Raw genomic sequence first — 7,393 nt, 5'->3', positions numbered from 1 at the left:
AAACAGAGAGAGGAGTCAGAAATGGCTTCTAGAGTTCTGGCTTGAGCAACTGATTAGGTGCATACTAGCTGGGGTCTGGGAGTGGAAGACAAGGTGTAACCAGGGAACGGGCATGTTGAATTTGTTATGGTTAAAGGCTCTCCAAGAGTCTTGTCGACTTAGCAACAGGATAAGTGGGCTTAAAGCTCAAGAGTGAGATCTGAGCTGGTGATATTTATGGGAGAGTCGTTTTGTAAATGTCACAGTTGGGAGAAGGTAAAATGAGAAAAGAAAAGGGTCTGTCACAGAACCCTGAAAAACACCAACATTTATGAGATGGACAGTGGCAGAGAGAACTTCAGAGGAGAATGAGGCGGAGCTGCTAGAGAATACACAGAAAACAAGAGGAGGTGGTTAATTGGAAGCCAGGAAAGAATTTCTAGCACTAAGAACAATTAACGTATAAAATGCTGTAAGAGGTGAGATGGAGGCTGAAAATGCTCGTTGAAATGAACAAGATCTTGGATATCTAGTTAAGAGCAATTTTAGTGGAGAGGTAAGGACTGAAGCCAAGCTGCAGTTGACTGAAGAGTAAGTAGTTAGTGGAGACAACAAGGAGAGACCACATTCTCAGGACGTTTTGTCAAGGAAGGGGGTAAAGGATGAGAGCTGGAGGGAATTCGAGTCCAGAAAGTTTGTTTTATTTTTCTTTTCCTTTAACGTGATGGAAACTTGACTATAGTATATGCTGATGGGAAGGTGCCAGTAGAGAGGGAGAGTTTACAGACAGAAAAGAGAGAGAATACTTTCGAAAGAGTTTAAAGGAAACCTACATCAATGGGAAAACATCCTTGTTAGTGGATTAGAAAACGATATTGTTGAAATGGAAATACTCCCCAAATTGATGTACAGAGTCAGTGCCATTCCAATCTAAATCTCACCTGTGTTTTTCTAGAGAAATTGGCAGGCTAATTCTAAAATGCATACAGAAATGCAAAGGGGGAGGGATAATTGGGAGATTGGGATTGACATATACATACTACTCTATATAAAATAGATTACCAATAAGGACCTACTCTATAGCACAGGGAACTCTACTCAGTGTTCTATAATGGCCTATATGGGAAAGGAATCTAAAAAAGAGTGGATATAGGTATATGTATAACTGATTCACTTTGCTGTACACCTGAAACTAACACAATATTGTAAATCAACTATACTCCAGTAAAAATTATATTTAAAAAAAAAGAAAGAATAAAAATGCAAGGGACTCAGAATAGCCAAAACATTCTTGCAAAAGAGCAGGGTTAGTGGAGTTCCAGTTTTCACATTTTACTACAAAGCTATATAGTCAAGAGGGTGTGGCAGTGGTATAAGGCTAGACATGTGAGTCAATAGAATAGAATTGCGAGTTCAGAAGTAAACCTTTATATTTATGGTCAACTGATCTTTGATAAAGAAGCCAAGATGTTTTATTTATTTTTTTTTTTAGCCACGCCGTGCAGCTTGTGGGGACCCCGACCTGGGATTGAACCTGCACCCTCAGCAGTGAAAGCAAAGAGCAGAGTCCTAACCACTGGACCTCCAGGGAACTCCCAAGAAGCCAAGATATTTCAATGGGTTAAAAGAGTTTTTTGAACAAGTAGTACAGGAACAACTGGACATCTACATGCAAAACTATGAATTTGGACTTCTGCCTCATACCATATACAGAAATTAAATCAAAATTGATAAACTCTTGAGTCTTTTAAAGAGAAAACTGGCAAATTAGAAGACTGCAATGATAAATTGAACCAGTACCCAGCACAAAAGAGAGAAAAAATAAGCAGTGATGACATGGAAGGCAGATTAACAAGATATAGGAGCAGATTCCAATTCCTATAAAATGGACTATAAAACAGAGATGATAATAATACTTTTCTGGTGGGTACTGTGAGGATTTCATGAGTTTATTCACATGAAGGCTTTCAACAGGGCCTAGTGTCAGCATTCAATAAATATTAGCTATAACTGATTTGAAATTTATTTGTGTAAGTAGTATGAGGTAGAAAGCTAATGATATTTTTAATATAGACTGTTTAAATTATGTTAGCGCCTGGAAGAAGGTTTCTTACGTCTGTTCTAAGCTTCCCGGCAGATTTTTTTTCCTTGTTTTAATATTTCCCTGCAGATACTTATAATCCCATTTCTACCTCCTCCCTACTCCCACCCCAGCTAATATTATTTCATTACATGTTATTTTTTTTAACATCTTTATTGGGGTATAATTGCTTTACAATGTTGTGTTAGTTTCTGCTGCATAACAAAGTGAATCAGCTGTATGCATACGTATATCCCCACATCCCTTGCCTCTTGCATCTCCCTCCCTCCCTCCCTATCCCACCCCTCTAGGTGGTCACAAAGCACGGAGCTGATCTCCCTGTGCTATGCGGCTGCTTCCCACTAGCTATCTGTTTTACATTTGGTGGTGTATATGTGTCCATGTTACTCTCTCACTTCGTCCAAGCTTACCCTTCCACCTCCCCATGTCCTCAAGTCCATTCTCTATGTCTGTGTCTTTATTCCTGTCCTGCCACAAGGTTCATCGGAACCATTTGTCTTTCTTAAGATTCCACATATATGTGTTAGCATACGGTGTTTGTTTTTCTCTTTCTGACTTACTTCACTCTGTATGACAGATTCTAGGTCCATCCACCTCACTACAAATAACTCAATTTCGTTTCTTTTTAGGGCTGAGTAATATTCCATTGTATATATGTGCCACATCTTCTTTATCCATTCATCTGTCGATGGACACTTAGGTTGCTTCCATATCCTGACTATTATAAATAGTGCTGCAGTGGACATTGTGGTACATGTCTGTTTTTGAATTATGGTTTGCTCAGAATATATGCCCAGTAGTGGGATTGCTGGGTCATATGGTAGTTCTATTTTTAGTATTTTAAGAGACCTCCATACTGTTCTCCATAGTGGCTGTATCAATTTACATTCCCATGAACAGTGCAAGAGGGTTCCCCTTTCTCCACACCCACTCCAGCATTTACTGTTTATAGATATTTTGATGATGGCCATTCTGACCGGTGTGAGGTGATACCTCATTGTAGTTTTGATTTGCATTTCTCTAATGATTAGTGATGTTGAGCATCCTTTCATGTGTTTGTTGGCCATCTGTATATCTTCTTTGGAGAAATGTCTTTTTAGGTCTTCTGACCATTTTTCGATTGGGTTGTTTGTTTTTTTGATGTTGAGCTGCATGAGCTGCTTGTGTATTTTGGAGATTAATCCTTTGTCAGTTGATTCGTTTGCAAATATTTTCTCCCATTCTGAGGGTTGTCTTTTTGTCTTTTTTATGATTTCCTTTGCTGTGCAAAAGCTTTTAAGTTTCATTAGGTCCCATTTGTTTATTTTTGTTTTTATTTCCATTTCTCTAGGAGGTGGGTCAAAAAGGATCTTTCTGTGATTTATGTCATAGAGTGTTCTGCCTATGTTTTCCTCTGAGAGTTTTATAGTGTCTGGCCTTACATTTAGGTCTCTAATCTATTTTGAGTTTATTTTTGTGTATGGTGTTAGGAAGTGTTCTAATTTCATTCTTCTACATGTAACTGTCCAGTTTCCCCAGCACCACTTATTGAAGAGGCTGTCTTTTCTCCATTGTATATTCTTGCCTCCTTTATCAAAGATAAGGTGACCATATGTGTATGGGTTTACTTCTGAGCTGTCTATCCTGTTCCATTGATCTGTATTTCCATTTTTGTGCCAGTACCATACTATCTTGATTACTGTAGCTTTGTAGTATAGTCTGAAGTCAGGGAGCCTGACTCAAGATTGCTTTGGCTATTCCAGGTCTTCTGTGTTTCCATACAAATTGTGAAATTTATTGTTCTAGTTCTGTGAAAAATGCCATTGGTAGTTTGATAGGGATTGCATTGAATCTGTAGATTGCTTTGGGTAGTATAGTCATTTTCACAATGTTGATTCTTCCAATCCAAGAACATGGTATATCTCTCTATCTGTTTATATCATCTTTAATTTCTTTCATCAGTGTCTTAGTTTTCTGCATATAGATCTTTTGTCTCCTTAGGTAGGTTTATTCCTAGGTATTTTATTCCTTTTGTTGCAATGGTAAATGGGAGTGTTTCCTTAATTTCTCTTTCAGATTTTTTGTCCTTAACGTATAGGAATGCAAAGATTTCTGTGCATTAATTTTGTATCCTGCTACTTTACCAAATTCACTGATTAGCTTTAGTAGTTTTCTGGTAGCATCTTTAGGATTCTCTGTGTATAATATCATGTCATCTGCAAACAGTGACAGTTTTATTTCTTCTTTTCCAATTTGGGTTCCTTTTATTTCTTTTTCTTCTCTGATTGCTGTGGCTTAAACTTCCAAAACTATGTTGAATAATAGTGGTGAGAGTGGGCAACCTTGTCTTGTTCCTGATCTTAGAGGAAATGGTTTCAGTTTTTCAGCATTGAGAACAATGTTGGCTGTGGGTTTGTCATATATGGCCTTTATTATGTTGAGGTAGGTTCTATGCCCACTTTCTGGAGAGTTTTTATCATAAATGGGTGTTGAATATTGTTGAAAGCTTTTTCTGCATCTATTGAGATTATCATATGATTTTTATCCTTCAATTTGTTAATATGGTGTATCACATTGATTGGGTTGCATATATCAAAGAAACCTTGCATTCCTTGGATAAACCCCACTTGATCATGGTGTATGATCCTTTTAATGTGCTGTTGGATTCTGTTTGCCAGTATTTTGTTGAGGATTTTTGCATCTATGTTCATCAGTGATATTGGCCTATAGTTTTCTTTTTTTGTGACATCTTCATCTGGTTTTGGTATCAGGGTGATGGTGGCCTCGTAGAATGATTTTGGGAGTGTTCCTCCCTCTGCTATATTTTGGAAGAGTATGAGAAGGATAGGTGTTAGCTCTTCTCTAAATGTTTGATAGAATTCACCTGTGAAACCATCTGGTCCTGGGCTTTTGTTTGTTAGAAGATTTTTAATCACAGTTGTGATTGGTCTGTTTATATTTTCTGTTTCTTCCTGGTTCAGTCTTGAAGGTTGTGCTTTTCTAAGAATTTGTCCGTGTCTTCCAGGTTGTCCATTTTATTGGCATATAGTTGTTTGTAGTAGTCTTTTATAATCCTTTGTGTTTCTGCAGTGTCAGTCATTACTTCTCCTTTTTCATTTCTACTTCTGTTGACTTGAGTCTTCTCCCTTTTTTTCTTGATAGGTCTGGCTAATGGTTTATCAATTTTGTTTATCTTCTATGAGAGCCAGCTTTTAGTTTTATTGATCTTTGCTATTGTTTCCTTCATTTCTTTTTCATTGATTTCTGATCTGATCTTTATGATTTCTTTCCTTCTGCTAACTTTAGGGTATTTTCTTCTTTCTCTAATTGCTTTAGGTATAAGGTTAGGTTGTTTATTTGAGATTTTTCTTGTTTCTTGAGGTAGGATTGTATTGCTATAAACTTCCCTCTTAGAACTGCTTTTAACTTTTGCTTGTCTGTAAAGGTTTTAATTTCTCCCTCGAATCTGAATGAGATCCTTTCTGGGTAGAGTAATCTTGGTTGTAGGTTTTTCCCTTTCATCCCTTTAAATATGTCCTGCCACTCCCTTCTGGCTTGCAGAGTTTCTGCTGAAAGATCAGCTGTTAACCTTATGGAGATTCCCTTGTATGTTTTTTGTTGCTTTTCCCTTGCTGCTTTTAATATTTTTTGTTTGTATTTAATTTTTGATAGTTTGATTAATATGTGTCTTGGCATGTATCTCCTTGGATTTATCCTGTATGGGACTCTCTGTGCTTCCTGGACTTGACTGACTATTTCCTTTCCCATGTTAGGGAAGTTTTCAACTATAATCTCTTCAAATATTTTCTCAGACCCTTTCTTTTTCTCTTCTTCTTCTGGGACCCCTATACTTCGAATGTTGGTACGTTTAATGTTGTCCCAGAGGTTTCTGAGACTGTCCTCAATTCTTTTAATTCTTTATTCTGTTCTGTGGTAGTTATTACCACTATTTTATCTTTCAGGTCACTTATCCGTTCTTCTGCCTCAGTTATTCTGCTATTGATTCCTTCTAGAGAATTTTTAATTTCATTTATTGTGTTGTTCATCATTGTTTGTTTGTTCTTTAGTTCTTCTAGGTCCTTGTTAAACGTTTCTTGTATTTTCTCCATTCTATTTCCAAGATTTGGGATCATCTTTACTATCATTACTCTGAATTCTTTCTCAGGTAGACTGCCTATTTCCTCTTCATTTGTTTGGTCTGGTGGATTTTTACCTTGCTCCTTCATCTGTTGCATATTTCCCTGTCTTCTCATTTTGTTTAACTTACTGTGTTTGGGGTCTCCTTTTCGCAGGCTGCAGGTTCATTGTTCCCATTGTTTTTGGTGTCTGCCCCCAGTGGGTGATGTTGGTTCAGTGGCTTGTGCAGGCTTCCTGGTGGAGGGGACTGGTGCCTGTGTTCTGGAGGGTGGGACTGGATCTTGTCTTTCTGGTGGGCCACACCGCATCTGGTGGTGTATTTTGGGGTGTCTGTGAACTTAGTATGATTTTAGGCAGCCTCTCTGCTAATGCATGGGGTTGTGTTCCTGTCTTGCTAGTTGTTTGGCATGGGGTGTCCAGCACTGGAGCTTGCTGACCGTCGGATGGAGCTGGGTCTCAGTGTTGAGCTGGAGATCTCTGGGAGAGCTCTCGCCGATTGATATTACATGGGGCTGGGAGGTCTGTGGTGGTCCGATGTCCTGAACTCGGCTCTGCCACCTTGGAGGCTCATGCCTGACACCAGGCCTGAGCACCAAGACCCTGTCAGCCACATGGCTCAGAAGAAAAAGGAGAAAAAAAGAAAGAAAAAAAGATTTTTAATCAAAAATTTAAAATAAAATAAATTATTAAAATTAAATAAAATTTAAAAAGCAGGGAGCAACCAAACCAATAAACAAATCAACCAGTGATAACAAGTGCTAAAAACTGAACTGAGATAAACATAAAAATCATTACATGTTATTTTAATTTGACCTTTCACACCATAATTTTTGGTTAAAATGTGGTCTTCTATATTATACTTCTTTATCAACTTTAACCATAGCATTCTTGAAGGGAATAATTTTTAAAGACTTCTACCAAGGAAAATCTGACCGTCAATAAAAGCATTTAGGGCTTCCCTGGTGGCGCAGTGGTTGAGAGTCCGCCTGCCGATGCAGAGGACACGGGTTCGTGCCCCGGTCCAGGAGGATCCCACATGCCGCGGAGCGGCTGGGCCCGTGAGCCATTGCCGCTGAGCCTGCGCGTCCGGAGCCTGTGTTCCGCAGCGGGAGAGGCCACAACAGTGAGAGGTCCGCGTACCGCAAAAAAAAAAAAAAAGCATTTAGAGCAGATGAATGAATCTGTAATATGATGTAT

This window comes from Monodon monoceros, unplaced genomic scaffold (genome assembly GCF_005190385.1).
Source record: "Monodon monoceros isolate NGI ecotype Baffin Bay Population unplaced genomic scaffold, NGI_Narwhal_1 Super_Scaffold_19, whole genome shotgun sequence".
NCBI lineage: Eukaryota > Metazoa > Chordata > Mammalia > Artiodactyla > Monodontidae > Monodon > Monodon monoceros.
The sequence above is the reverse complement of the archived record's forward strand: the minus strand, read 5'-3'. Positions refer to the sequence as shown.